We start from the raw sequence: 16,582 nt of genomic DNA on the forward strand, positions 1-16,582 counted from the left end.
AATAAACTAGCATCTAAAATAGAGTGTTGAAGCTATACTTTGAGTGGTTTTTTTTTAATCATTAGTAAGAACAACAAAATTCCTAAAATAATCAGTTAAACAATACTTTCCAAAAATCAAAACGATGTAAACTGTCCAGGTTGATTAGGAAAAAAAGATCTGTGCCTTCAACGACACATGATGTTATCTTTGCTTTCAAAGTATATGGCATAAATAGTTACCTAATGTCCCCTAAGAGTCTCTGGATGATGCTCAGGCATTTGGCTATGGTGTAAATATGGTCAAGAATTTAAAATATATATATATATATATATATATATATATATATATATATATGTATGTATATATATATATATTTATATATATGTATATGTATATATATATACAGAGCATGTAATGTGACAGTATATATACATATATGTATATATATATATATATACAGAGCATGTAATGTGACAGTAGACATACCTTAAAATAAAGCTTGATATAATGCAAAAAAAAAAAAAATAAAGGCATACTAAATCTTAATTTTACTTTAAAACAATAAAGTGATTCCCTACTTAAATGATATGAAATGCAGAAAACAGTATTATTAAAATTTAATGAAATGTTTATGTGACAAATTATAAAGAATTTGAATGTTAAATAAATAAGATTTTAAATATTGTACACATTTTGGTGAAAAGCCATAATAAAACTAATGTATTGCAATCTAGTTTTCTCATGAGTGCTACTTTAAATATATTTGTTAGTTTTAAAATGACATTTAATTACATAAAAGTAAATTTAGCTTACTATATCTTATGATTTTTTTTTCAAGTAAAAAGACAAATAGGTTAAAAGCCAAATGTTTTTCAAATATGAAAATTCAAGAGCCGCCTGGATGGCTCAGTCTGTTAAGCATCAGACTCTTGGTTTTGGCTCAGGTCAAATCTTGGCTCAGATCTTGCCCTTCATCAGATCGAGCCCAGGCACTGAGCTCTGTGCTGACATGAAAGAAAGAAAGAAAGAAAGAAAGAAAGAAAGAAAGAAAGAAAGAAAGAAAAAGAAAGAAAAAAGAATTTCATTCCATGCAACACAACTAACGTCTTAATGGAACTATTTTTTTAAATACTCCTGATAGTAATATCTACTTTTCAAGGAAATTTTAAAACTCCTTTTATGAAATGGTAAGTTTGACCAAATTTAGACCTTTTTATTATTAAAACTTTTTTTTTCCAATTTACTTATACTCACTTTGAATACCTACACTCAATTGCTATTTCAGATAATTCTAAAGAGTAAACGTAAACATAAAATATTATTCAGGCCACATATTTCTAAACTGTTCTCTGCCGAAGACATGATTTCTTAGGCTGTGTACATTCTTCTGACTTTTCGTGTTTAAGTCTTAAATAGAAACAAAACACCCCCTTTTCTTCTCCTTCTTTAAGGCTTAAAGAAAAGTCCGTAATTTTGATCACATTGGGTAAGTCTTGACTTTCTGTTGGTCCAAGGGGCATATTTCTAATGAAAAATAGTGACAATATAGCAATAAGAAAAAAGAAAAGAGAGAGATGCTTTATGAAGTGAGGTTTTCTATCTCCCTCTTGTGTTTCATTTAAAAGAAAACATGTCTAGCAGTTACTGATTCCGTGTTTCCAGCCTGATACAATTACAATCAGAGCAGCAAAGAAAGCCAGTCTCCGTAGTTCCTCTGGACATTAGTTAAATAGCATCACAAAATCAATTAAAGTTATGCTGAACAGTTTACAGTTCACTTTGTGTTTGTATCCTGAGATGTTTGGAAGCTAATAAGCAAGAAAAATGATATTGACTCTGTTTTCCTCCTGTTCTCAGTAAGCTCATTTTTCAGACAAAACCAAGAACATGCCGGCAATATGTCTTATTAGTAAAACAAATTGAAAACCTTACTGGTTTAGGTCACACTGTAGTACAAGTGATAGAACCTACTACAAGAAATATAGAGGAATAATTTACTTTCCAGCTGAGAACTGAACAGGGAAAATAGTAGCCCCTCATAGGCACCATAGACATGCTACTGTTGGATCTAAAATGAATTACCAGGCTTAATAAAATTTCAACCTAATTATATCCACTTAAGTGTACGTTATTTGCCATAGAAAATTTTAGCACATGAAACTTGTTTAAGACTATTTTAAATATGGAAGTTCAATGTTCTATTAACCTCTCACTAAAAAAAAAAAAATACTTAGTTCTGGAAAGGAAGAGATAAATTTAGATGTTAGTTAACATTTTAAAATACGATCAAATAGGGCACCTGGGTGGCTCAGTGGGTTAAGCTTCCAACTTCAGCTTAGGTCATGATCTCATGGTTCCTGGGTTCGAGCCCTGCATCGGGCTCTGTGCTGACACAGCCTGGAACCTGTTTCACATTCTGTGTCTCCCTCTCTCTCTGCCCCTCCCCTGCTCACGCTCTGTCCCTCTCTCTCTCTCTCTCTCTCTCTCTCTCTCTCAAAAAATAAACATTAAAATAAAAAAAATGATCAAATAAATGCATACACATAAATTACTCATGTACTTTCTATCTAAACATTCATGCTTGCCCTAGAATTGAGGAAATTATAAGTTGGTTTATATGGTGATGTACCAAAACAGAGGATAGGTTACTGCCGAGTGATCCTTCCATTTAATTATTTAATCAACTCATACTATTCACAGAATTTATGCTTCCATGGTACTTTTTTTTTTTAGAAATTTACTTTAGTTAAATTTACCATATAACAAATTATCCCACAACTCGGTGGCTGAAAGAAACAGAAACAGCCATTACTCTAGTGCATGTGTCTGCCGACCAGCTGGGGCTCAACACATAGAACACTGTAGAATATTCTTTAAGCACTGTTTTACCTTAAGCACTGTTTTATCTGCATTTCACACATCTGCTATACTGTAACTTTATTTCTATTCAGTTGAAATATTTTGGAATACCTTCTCAATTTTTTCTTTGGTTAAAGGATTACTTAGGATTTTCTTACGTAATGTTTAGATAGTTGGGTGTTTTATATTTATGCTTTTATTACACTATCCGGTTTAATTAACCAAGTGGTGAGATAGTATATTCTGAATATTTCCAGATACTAATACTTGCTTTATGCAGCAACATGTTAGATAAGGATATATATTCCATGTGCATTTCAGATCATATACTTTGCGATCGTTGCTATCAATGAAGCCAATGAGATCATTGACCTTTTATCTATGTTGTTTTTTGTCTTTGGGGGTAGAAGGCTATCCTATTTCCTCTGGAGATTTTACATCTTCCCCCCCCACACACACACTCAAATTTCTACTTTCCCATACTTTGAGGCTTCCCACAAACCCTCCTCATCTACAAGTCTTCTCAAGAAGTTAAATTGCTCCCACCTGTCTCTCTAGGCGTGTAAAAACTCCTCTCTCTTTTTTTTCACGTTGCGCTACCTAGAAATCGTCTACCTAGAAATATACCTAGAGATCCTCCTCCGTTGAAGCTGGGCTTGCATGGAATTTCACGGAGCTCTCGGGAGGTGGAACCCTGACACAGGGGTTCTCGGTTCTCAGTGGGTTCTTAGTTTATCCCTCATGGGACACGGGTTTCCAGAGAAATTCCCTGTCCTATCCTGCTTCACCGCTCCGCTTTTCAGCCCTGAGACTGCGGACCAGGAGGGCTTGGTTGTGGGTTCCCAAAGAAGGACGTCAACCCTTGGACGCCCTCCGAAAATGCATTTCTGCTTCTAAAGGCCTTTTCCGCTTGTTTCATTGGAACTGTTCCACAGGCTGTATTGTGACATAGCTCGCAAACTTCCTGGCTTAAAGGTAAGGTATCAGGAACTGAGCAAACATCACTGTTCTGTAAGAAACTTGGTTAAGGGGCGCCTGGGTGGCGCAGTCGGTTGAGCGTCCGACTTCAGCCAGGTCACGATCTCGCGGTCCGTGAGTTCGAGCCCCGCGTCAGGCTCTGGGCTGATGGCTCGGAGCCTGGAGCCTGTTTCCGATTCTGTGTCTCCCTCTCTCTCTGCCCCTCCCCCGTTCATGCTCTGTCTCTCTCTGTCCCAAAATAAAAAAAAAAAGTTAAAAAAAAAAAAATAAAAAAAAAAAAAAAAAGAAACTTGGTTAATAAAACTATTGTTCCTATACATACAAACCATGTCAAAATTTAGACTCAGAGCTAGAAATACAAACTCTTATAGATTTTATTGACATTTACCTACAACAATCTAGTACAAATATTGACTCAAATGCTTATATATTTTTGTCTAGAAAAGGCAGAGAAAATATTGGAGAGTGTACCTATTTTATATAAAATATACTTCTGCTTCGGGGCACACTTGTAAATATTGTGAATGTAATTATTTTGAATTTAAGCTAGGCACTGAAATAGAGTTTCAGAACCAGACGTGTGCATAATAATATCTTGCTTTACCTTTTCAATGGATAAGAACATTAAAACACTGAGGTTTTAGGTGATTTAACATCTTAGTTCTTTTTTCCTCTTCAAGAACTGTTTCCCCACTTACAAATATATATTTGGTGCAGTTTATAAATTTTATCTAGTTTTTTTTTACCCATTAACCTATATGTGTGTTTGTTTTTTTTAAGGATTATAATATAATCTTTATTTTTTTAATGTTTATTTATTCTTGAGAGAGAGAGACAGAGCATGAGGAGGGGAGGGGCAGAGAGAGAGGGAGACACAGGATCGGAAGCAGGCTCCGGGCTCAGAACTGTCAGCACAGATCCTGACGTGGGGCTCGAACTCCCTAAACCTGAGATCATGACCTGAGCCGAAGTCAGATGGTTAACTGACTGAAACACCCAGGCACCCCTTAATGACCTCATTTTAATTTGATTTTCTCTTGAAAGACCTTATTTCCAAATATGACCATATTCTGAATTACTAAGGGTTAGGACTTCAGTACGTATTTTGTGGTGAAACACACTAAACCTCATAACATCTAGTCTATATATTGGACTCCCTACTGTATTTGGTTCAAAGCAAGGAATTCATGCCTAAAGTAAAATAACCCCATTGACAAAATTATGAAATTTTTTTAACCAAGTGGTACCGAGGTTAGTACAAGTACACGTGTTTTAGAAAAAAAAAAAAATAGAATATATATTAAAGAGAAAATGCACTCACTCTTTGAATTGGAAATGCCACTTCCGAATATTTACCCCAAATTATAAAACAAAACAGAAACAACAAATTCTTATATATATATCCACAAGTAAATATTCACAGCCATGTGAGTTGCATCATTTCTATAAAGCAGAAATCAGGTCAAATAGCCAGGAACAAGAACATCTACAATTGTGATATAGATGTGAAAGAAAATATTACAATTATCTAAAATGTGGAAACAGGGGTATATGTATGTACCAATTTATTATTTAAAAAAATTATGTTTTATTTTTGGGAGAGAGAGAGGAGGAGAAAGAGAGAGACATAGGGTGAGTGGGGAGGGGCAAAAAGAGAGGGAGACACAGAATCCAAAGCAGGCTCCAGGTTCTGAGCTGTCTGTGCAGAGACCGATCCAGGGCTCCAACTCAAGAACCTTGAGATCATGACGTGAGTCGAAGCCCAACGCTTAAACCGACTGAGCCACCCAGGCGCCCCATATATGCACCAATTTAAATAAGACTCACAGACCACGTGATGTAATGAAAGTTGCAGAACCACACAAATAGCATGATATTATAACAACGACACATGCAAGTAGTTGATGCTAAAATATGAAGTTCTAACACTTGCACAAAAGAAATAAATACTCCATGTAGTATGGTGATTACTTTCACCAATGTTACCGCTGGAATGAGAGAGAAAGAAACCAGTTTTGGAACACAAAATTGGTCTTCAGTTTTGGGGTGTGTAATATTCACTTACAAAGGGGTGCCTGGGTGGCTCAGTCGGTTGAGCGTCCGACTTCAGCTCAGGTCATGATCTGACACCCCGTGAGTTCAAGCCCCGCGTCGGGCTCTGTGCTGACAGCTCAGAGCCTGGAGCCTGCTTCAGATTCTGTGTCTCTCCATCTCAGGGCCCCTCCTCTGCTCGTGCTCTGTGTCTCTCTATCTCAAAAATAAATAAAAACATTAAAAAATATATATTCACTTACCAAAAACTGAAACAAATATGGCCATGATTAAAACTTGATAAAGCTAGGTACTGGTGATTTATGCCTTATTCTCTATGTTTTATTATCTACACTTTTAGATGTTTTATTGTGTTTAATCTAAAATAACTAAGGAAGCAAGTTCTTCCAATATTAAATTTTGCAGATTTTAATTTGGAAAATAAATATATTACTATAAGCAAGGCAGACAACCTCTGTGTGGTTCTTTTTTTCTCATTAAAACAATATTTGCTAAGAAGTATTATGAAGAAACAAGGTGGGGGGAAGTGGCTTGAAATTTTAAAATCCCTATTTAAAACTAAAATATTCATGGAAGCATAGAAACAATTTGACCAGAGGTTTGTAAAATTAAGTGACGTATATTGGTTATCTGAAGTATGGAGAATTATGGTAGGATTTAGTTAGTATTTTGGAGCTATTTACTTTTTATTCATGGTTCATTAATTACTTATTGGCTAAAGTCAAGAGACATTAAATACAAATTAGACCAAAAAAAGCTGTATAAAATCATTTTATTTGTTTCAGCCTATGATGAATGCAATAGTGTGCTCTTCTGAAGATTTATCTTGATGGGATCATTTTAATTAGGTAAATGTTAGGTTCTGGAATATAGTTGACTGATTAATAGTGAAAGCTTGCCATCTGGCGGACAAAGTGAGAACTGTGGCATATTCTTGGATAGTTAACTAGTAAATCAATGCCTTTTGGGGTTAAGCATATGCTTTCTATGTATTTATTTGTAGCTCGTGGCTGAATAGCCTGAGTTACACACGCACAGGCACACACGCATACACACACACACACACACACATATTTATATACATGTACACACACACCCAGCAGCCCTAATATATTTCCGTTTGTGTTCAGACAATTACTAGTATGAAGTAATCTAAGGAGGATGATATTGATTAATTTCTTCACAAAATGTGATTTTCCTTGAGATCTGCTATCTCATCAAAACTGTTTAGATGCTACTTTTGAAATAATTTGAAGAACTTGAATTCAGAGCCATTTGCAAATAAATGTGTCCTGTATAGCTCGTATTTCTTTTGATGTACCCTCCCTTTTTAACTCCTGAATAATTCACCTAAATGTTATGTCCACACCCTCAATCCCCACCCCTGCCAAACTTACATCCACACTTTGAACGTAATGGTGAGTAAATAGGGTGAGTTCGATATTGTCCGCTAGACTAGATTGTTTCAGTGGGGGTTCGGTAAAACCCTTAAGATTCCACAAACTTCCTCTAAGCAGGGACTAGGATGGAAACAAAATAAACACTCTTTTCCTTTTCACTTTGCATGCCTCCTGGCCTGGGGTGACAGAAAGTTAGAGGTCTCTCAGCACTGATAACAGCGCACATTAGAACCATGTTTCTGTGCTTGAGTCCCATCTGAGCTCCAGGACAGGGACCGAGATGCCCGTTGACAGGCAGTGGGATGGCACTGGACAGAGGACAGATAAGCAGGCCACCAATGTTGCTCTCTTCCTGAATTAACTCCCGCCAAACTCTCTGTACACACCTTTGGCTGTTTTTTATGAAACAAACAAGGTCTGCAAGTGTAAAATTAAATACAAGTGGGTGGTCTGTATATGCAGCCATTCAGCGCCTCCCTCTTTGCCATTTTGTCGCATTATATGACTTGTCAACCTACACGGTATGGGTCGGAGCTGAATTGTACAACGATGCTTAAACTCCTTTTTTTGTTTTGCCATTTTCTCATTTAGCTGTTTATCACTTCCTTCTGTTTATATTTTCTTAGGAGTTGTGTTTTACAAACACATGTCGCCCAACGTGGCGACTTCTGAGACAACGTATGACACACAAGAGGATGATGATGGTTATAGGCCTCGGCGAATGGACAACTCTAATTAGGTCATGTTGTAGAGTTACTCTCCTCTGATGCATTTCATCTCATGAGTGTGACAAGGGACAGAGACAGCCAAGAGAACCAAGAGAACCACTTGCCAGTGGGGTTTACATGAGGCAGTGACTCATGTTGTACTTTCCATTGTGAACTGCCTGTAAAGCACAGCATACAAAGACAACAATAGTTTCTGCAAAATCTGGAAAGACTGAAATACAAGCCAGAGCTATTGAGCAAATAAAAGTACTGATTATTGTAAGTGGCCGATGGGACCTCCAACAGAGGAAAGATTTTGTTAAACAAAGAGGTCACATTTCTTAAAAAGCCTTAGAAAACAAGTTATTAGCAGAACTTTTGCCCAGAAGAGGGAAGGTGTTGGGGGGGGGAAACAGAACCAAATAATATTCACATGTAGATTAGGGTGAGTATACGAGGGGACAAAATGCAAAGTGAGAACAAAAAGATTCCATTCACAAACAGTGCAAGTATAAGTAAGTAGAAGCATAGAAATAATGCCCAGGAGATTTAAAGAAACATTGGTTTCTCTATCTCGATTGATTGTATCAATAAATGTCATGTGTAGCATTTGTAAGATTTGCAAATAATGGTGAAATTCAGAAATTGTTTCTTTTAATAAGCTTCCCCAAACAAGCGGAAACATAAATATATTTCAAGTGTTATCTTCATCTGGAAACAGTGACTGTATCTTCTAGGAACTTGGTGTGTGTACTCTGGGTGCCCATCGATGTTTGGCTTTGTGATGTTTTCCCTCTCGAGTTACAAAAGTTAAACTGAAGTCCTAATGTTTTCATAAAACACTGCGTTCTTCACAGAGAGACGTCATTGTCAAAAACTGTTGGGTATGCAATGAAAAATAGATCTGGAAGCCGTTACCTCGTGGTTAATGTTATAAGTCTACTTCGACTCAGGATGTTTAAAACTATGTGGAAGCCAGAATAACAAATGTATAGTTTTCCTACGACACTGAGTAATCTAGTGGCTTAGCAGAGGAAGATTTCTCAGAAGTGAAAGGTGGGTTGCAGGAATGCTTCTGTCAAAAAATAGGCCATATATTCTGTCTGCTTTGAAGAAGAAGGATAGCCATGAATGTAGCCTACTTCAGAGGAAAGCCTCATCTTGTGAACTAATTGGAAAATTCTCTTTATGACCCTAGAGAAAATGTTTTGTCTTTGAGTAGATTTAGAAAGAAACCCAGTTTGTGGAAACCCAGGTCACAAAAGGAAATTCTGAAAAGTTTCCATTCTCATAGGGATTCAGTGTGAGGAAAAGTCTCAAGTCTCAAGTCTTATTGAAAAGCACTTGGACGAACAGCAGAATCAAAATTGAAAAATAGCTACCCTTCCTCTCAACACAAGTGTGAGATCAGATGACAGACCTGTTCAGAGAACTTACACTCAGCCTCAGAAATTGGTTTTATGAGGAGGGGAAGAATTTTGTGAGGTAAAAGCTAGCATGGACTTTGGATGAAAAATATTGATCTTTCCTTCGACCAGTTTTGGATTTCAGTGATAACAATAAACACTTTGCTTCAGTGTTCAAACTCTTAAGCATGAACAAGCTTCTTCTCTGACTAGCACTGGGAGCCAGGACAGATATTGACTTACTTCCCCTGAGAATGAAATCTGTGTACTCCCCTCTCAACTTCTACCAAGAATTGAATATTCATTCGGCAAAAAGCAAGAACACATTTTGTATTAAAATGAAAATTTCATTATTAGTTTAGATACCAGGAAGAAATTGATGGCTCGTTTGATTCTGTCTTTGAAATAAACTATTTATAAAGATGAAGGCGTGGGGAACACGAGGGATAGTGTCTAATTTCTGGATTAGAAGCTGCTAGTCATTAATGCCCATGGTCTGAAGGAGAACTGTGTAGGGATCTGCAAGAAATGGGTCTTACAGAGCAGGGCTTCTCAAAATATCTGTGGTGAAGAATTTGGTTTAGATTTTTGTTGGTTGGCTGGTTTTCTATATTTCCGGTGAGTTGAAGAGCGAAACTTGAAAATTAAAGTAAATTAAAAAGGAAATAAATTACAAGACATTGGTGAAGTTAAGATTTGCAAAAATGAAAATAAACCACTAAAAAACGAGGTAAAAAAAGATAGTCTAAATACAAGTCTAGTTTTGGTATCATCAGATTCGGAAGATAGACATTTACCCTGTGAATTACTGTAACATTTTCTAAATTCTGCTCATGATGTTGGTACTTAGTTCATCGCAGGTCTGTAGCAATAATTGGGAGAGTGGTACTGGTCAGCAAGACATAATGTGAGCTGCAATGCAGTAGGGGTCACCTCCTTGTTGGAGTAATGACACCATGGACAACATAGCACCGTGTGACTGAAAGGGTAACAGGGACGTAGACATGTTGACCACATTCTCCTCCCTCCCACCTCTCTGGGGAGGCCCACTGGCCACACCCAGTGGAAAGCTACATGGTAGGGGAAGCCACAGCAAACAGGGGGGAGAAGGTAGAGGGGGTTCTATAGTGATACAAAGAAGGAAATCGATACAGAGTGTATTTTTTACTACTTAATCACTGCTAAATGCCTTGGCATCGAAGGACTTTCTGGCTAGCTTTTTCATAGTGTAATTGGGGTTAAAATTTTGCCTTCCCTGAATTTATTCATTTCTTATTTTCTGCCCTCCATTAACTACTAATACATGATTTACTGTTTTTTGATACCTGTATCAACAAAAATGCAAAAAAAAAAGAGATGAGTAGATACAGAGTATATCAATTCATGACACATCCATGAAGTCTTTTTAAATATTTAGAGCGAAAGAAAGGGAAAGGGAGATGTCTAACAAACCTATGCATGTATGCTTTTCTGCTCTCTATGTCATTCACAGAAATATAATAAGAAAGGTCCTATTCCACATCCTTATTTTCTTTTTTTTTAATGTTTTTATTATTTATTTTTGAGAGAGAGAGACACACACACAAAGTACGAGAGGGGAAGGGGCAGAGAGACGGGGAGACACAGAATCTAAAGCAGGTTCCAGGCTCTGAGCTGTCAGCACAGAGCCTGACGGGAGGCTCGAACGCATGAACCGTGAGATCATGACCTGAGTCAAAGTCAGATGCTCAACTGACTGAGAAACCCAGGTGCCCCTCCACTTCCTTATTTTCTACACCTACGTAGAACCAAACCAAATACAATCGTCCCTCATAATCATAATTTTTGTTTTACTTTCTCCCAGATATTTAAAATTGGCAAATACTAGTACTTTCTTCATACATAAAAGAAAAACCTTCTTTCTTTCCAGCCTAGTATTCACTATCTTATTTGCCTCTCTTCCATCCCCAGTCAGCAAACTCCTCATAGGTATTTTCATAAGTTTTTATTTAGATTCCAGTTAGTTACCATACAGTGTAATATTAGATTCAGGTGTACAATTTAGCAATTCTACACTTACATGCAACACCCGGTGCTCATCATGACAGGTGCCCTCCTTAATCCCCATAACTTAGTTCACCCATACCCCCACCCACCTCCCCTCTGGTAACCGACAGTTTGTTCTCCATAGTTAACAGTCTGATTCTTGGTTTGGCTCTCTCTTTTTATCCACTATGAACGTTTTTGTTTATTTGTTTCTTAAATTCCACGTATGAGTGACATTCTATGGTGTTTGTCTTCCTTTGACTTCTTTCACTTAGCATCATATTCTCTAGCTCCATCCTTGTCTTTGCAAATCCTAACGCATTCATTTAACTTGAATACTTCCTCCAACATGTGTTCTCCTTCTATGTTTTCTTTTTCTCCAACTCATATATTATTTTCTACCCTACTATCTAAATATAGGCTGTGTCCCCAAGTAGACTATAAATCTCAGAAATGTTTAAGATTTCTGGTACTTAGTTAAATGGTATATTCATAACCAATCCTGGTGAATCCCAGTTAATAAAATGTTGAATTAAAAAAATAAAAGTCCTGTTCAACACTTTAATATTTTTTCACTGAGCAATGGTCCATATTATGAGTTCTTGAGTGATGCTTAACTGACTGAGCCCCCTTGGTTTCCCAGCTATTTGTATTTTATTGTTTTATTTTATTTTATTTTATTTTATTTTATTTTATTTTATTATTTTATATTTCACATTTTATTTTATTTCATTATTTTAGTTTTTAGATGTTCATTTCATTTATGTTTGAGAAGCATGAGCGGAGGAGGAGCCGAGAGAGAGGTAGACACAGAATTGGAAGCAGGCTCCAGGCTCTGAACTGTCAGACCCCAAAGCGAAGCTCAAACTCAAGAACCATGAGATCATGACCTGAGTAGAAGTTGGACGCTTAACCAACTCAGCCACCCAGGCACCCCGACTTTTCCTTTTTTTCAACAACCTGTTCTTTGTTGTGTTCCAGATTTACTTTACTTGATATAACACATTTACTTTTCAATTACGTATGTTCTGCTCTTTTACTCTATCAGTTTTTAGTGAGATGATCACGTGATCACCTTGTGTTTCCAATAGTATTATTTATCTTCCATAAGAATTTGTTATTTTATGGGTGTAATATGAATTTTAATTGAGCATAATAATTACGACTCTGCTATCCCAATTTTCTCTGGTGTTAACTTTTCTCTACTACAGTGACTGAGATGCCACTGAATTAACTAAAATACTATTTCGTGTGTCTACTCAAATTTATATCTGATCATTGTACATCAGCTTGTGAGATTGTAGTCTACCACTTCTGACTGTGGGGGAGGAAAGCTGAATTTGTAAGTGTGGGACGCTCATACCGCCTGAGGCTTGTTAGAGGCAACACAGTCCCAAATCGTGTTTGCCTTCTCTGCCATATCATGGAAGTCAGTGTCACATTTTCTTTCCATTCTGCATAGATAGAAGTGGAGTATGAGGACACACCTTGTTCCCTCAAGAATTACCCTCTGATTTCTTCTTCAGGAATCATACATTCTCCGTATGTGTGCTAACTCTAAATTAGTGCCTTCTGGAACTGATCTTACCTCCTCAGCGGTCTGCTCCTGTGCATCTATGGGTTGTTGTTGTTGTTGTTGTTGTTGTTGTTTTCTCTTCCTCGTTTTTGTTTGTTTGAATAACCTAATTATGTTGGTATTTCATCTGTTCCAGAAATTCTTCAAATTGTCAAGTGTACTTTTAGAGGTTCTTTCTAGTTTTACTGCATTCTTATTGATCAACTGATTAAAATTCCCTTTTCATTATTGCACGGTATTTTTCCCGGGAGAAGATATAAATAATGATGTTGACACTGATCTGACAATATGATTATAATTTTAGTTTTATGTTTTTAACTTTTTTAATGACTGTAATGTTAATCATGAGATTCTCCCTTTGAGCAAGGATCATGAGCTATTTATCTTTCTATCTCATTAAACAACTAGGAATTGATCTTGCTTATGACATAGTTTTAATAATAATAATGGTGATAATAGTAGTCAAATTTACTGAGCTTTTGCCATAATACCAAACCCTTGCTGGGGCACCTGGGGGGCTCAGTCAGTTAAGCATCTGACTTCAGCTGAGGTCACGATCTCTCAGTTTGTGAGTTCAAGTCCCGTGTTGGGCTGTGTGCTGACCGCTCACAGAGTGGAGCCTGCTTCACATTCTGTGTCTCCCTCTCTCTCTGTCCCTCCCCTGCTTGCATTCTCTCTCTCTCTCTCTCTCTCTCAAAAATAAACATTAAAAATTAATTAAAAAAAAAGACCCTTGCTAAGTCCTCAATTAATCATCCCAACAGCACTCTGTGTTAGGTACTGATAGTATTCTCATGTTAAGGAAACAGAGGCACAGAGACACGAAATAACTTGTTCGAGGTTAAATAGCTACTGGACATTTGATTCAGAATTTGAACCCCGACGTTTTGACTCTAGAGACTGTGCCACATTATAAAGTAAGTCCTATTCCCCAAGGCCAAGCCACTAGTTCCCTGAATTCTCCTCACCTGCATGTTATACTTATCAAACACACAGTCTTGTACCCTCCCTGAGTCCTACCAAAACATGAACTAGGAACATTTTGATTTATTACTTATTTTTATTCGCTACTTTGATAATGGAATACTTCACCCACAACTATATGACATTAAGAGCTCATTCTAGAGTTAGAGACTAACAGTCTTTACAGCTAACTTCAAGGATGGGAATCCATGCAGTCAATCAGATGCAATAAGCAAATTTAGCTGAGTTTATAGTACAACTTCGCTCTCACGCGTCATATAGTCGCAACATAAATATGTAAACAAACAGCCCAGGGAAAGAATATTTATTTTACTGACATCCTAGAGCCCTCATTTGATAAACAAAGTTAGTGTTATAGCTGAACATAGCAAAATAAAAAACTCAAAAAAACTCCTAATGCACGGTTCAAACGATTATCAGTTAAACATAACTCAACTTTTGAAGACATAACCTTTTATTTCACCAAAGCGTTCCTATATATGGTGACTTTACATAAAATATTTTAAATTCCCACACTCTGAGGCTAATCATTTACTGGTCTACAAATTAAAGGCATTGGTATGGTGTCATACTTTCCTGGCATAAAAAAGCAATTCACTATCTCGCTAGGAATCCAAAAGTAATTCTCAGAAATATAATTCACAACCCATTATATTTTAACACAACATATTTCAACACATACATCAAGTTGTCTGCCTCTTCATCTCCCCAAGTCACAATTAAAATGAGTTAATGAAATCATTATCCAACTTGCTCACTCTTATCAGTTATATATGACAGAGCTTGTTATTTATGATGTTATTGGTCTTCTATTACATACTATAAAAATAAATTCTGCTTCTCTTCTCTTTTGTATGGTTGGGATAATAAAAATTTTATTTTAGAAACTGTTATATGTATCTAAAAATAAAATGAATTGGTTATATAAATTTTATTTAAATATTGAGCTAATTTGATAAAAGGAAAACACCATCTTATTTCTATTTAAGCAAAATTTTCAGTTTCCTATTATGTTTGATAAAACAGCAAGGAGAATCATCAAATTGTGAATACTTTCCTGTGATTGGCCCAAGAAGATAACCTCCAATCATTCTAAAAATTGAAATGGATAGATGAATGTCACGACAGCTGAAATGTTTGACAAATAAAAATGAAAGGATAAAATTCTATTGAAAACATGAATTAGATTGAATATATTTCTTCATATATATTTGAGCCTATGAGACCTTAAGTTTCAAAGATAATCTTCTTGGGTTTGATGCTTTGCCTTGAAAATGCTCTGGGGTGGCAGTCCTGTCCCCAGAATCCACTAGAGCAGACAAAATTTAATCAAAAGAGAAGTCAAGAAGCACAAAAGACACATAGGTTAGACTCCAAGATGCTTACAGGTATATTGTACAGGAGTACCGAAGTGGATATGACCTTGGCAGATGGAGTGGTCTTCATGCAGTTGTCAATCAATCAATCAATCAATCAGTCAGTCTTTGATGAATATTAGCAATGTGTCAGACCCCATATAGAGCCTGATGCAGTCTTCTGAATGAATCCTAACTGGGCATGGGACCTCCAGGACAGGAAGAATTTTTGTCTATTGTGTTCACTGCTATATGCCTAGTGCCTAAAAGAGTGATTGGCACGTGCCAAAACTTGATAATTAAGCAGTGGTGTAATGGATATTGTTGAACGAAAGGATATAATGTATTGGTTATTCAGGGTTAAGAAATGTGTGTATATCTATGTGCATTCAAAACCAAATAATTCTAGACTTCTGAAAAACTTGCTATCTAGACATACTCTAAAACATTTCAATTAAAATTTAATTTTATAGCCATTGTATATAATAATATTATTATTGAGCTCTTGTTATGCTGATATCTTATCCATATCATCATATATATCAACACTACGTCTTCCAAACTCCTTTTAACAGTGTGACTTTTATATTATATAAAATGTGAAATCAAAGTAATTGAATCAGTATTTTTAGTAGTAAATCATCATCAGGTTTTGTGTTTAAAACCTTAAATGAAAGCAATGTTCAGACATAGTCATGTTTAATAAATCTGAAACAACTTCAAGTGTTTACATGGAATTATATGCTCATTGATAAAGCTTATTGAAAAAGAGTAATAAATTTCTCTACCTGTATTATTAAAAGCAAATCAATTGAAATGAATAAGATCTCAGAAAAAAAAAAGACTTTAACAATTTTTTAAATATCACTTAATTCTTAGCATGTAACACTCTGAATATCAGAATTATGACAGTCAAATGAATGCTTATAAACACTTATGTTAAAAAGATACACAGGCATATTTATTAGCTTGTGTTTTATGACTGCTCAAACGTCAAATTGCTTTATTTTGCCCTGGATAGGATTCCAGTTTACCATATCCATTCCTGGTCTTCAAACCATGTCATTGATCAGTTCCCACTGTAAATTTATTTATTTATTTATTTATTTATTTATTTATTTATTTATGTTTATTTTTGAGAGAAAAAGAGACAGAGTGCAAGCAGGGGAGGGGCAGAGAGAGGGAGACACAGAATCTGAAGCAGGCTCCGGGCTCTGATGTGTCAGCACAGAGCCTGACATAGGGCTCAAACTCACAA

This window comes from Panthera uncia (genome assembly GCF_023721935.1).
Source record: "Panthera uncia isolate 11264 chromosome D3 unlocalized genomic scaffold, Puncia_PCG_1.0 HiC_scaffold_8, whole genome shotgun sequence".
Classification (NCBI taxonomy): Eukaryota; Metazoa; Chordata; class Mammalia; order Carnivora; family Felidae; genus Panthera; species Panthera uncia.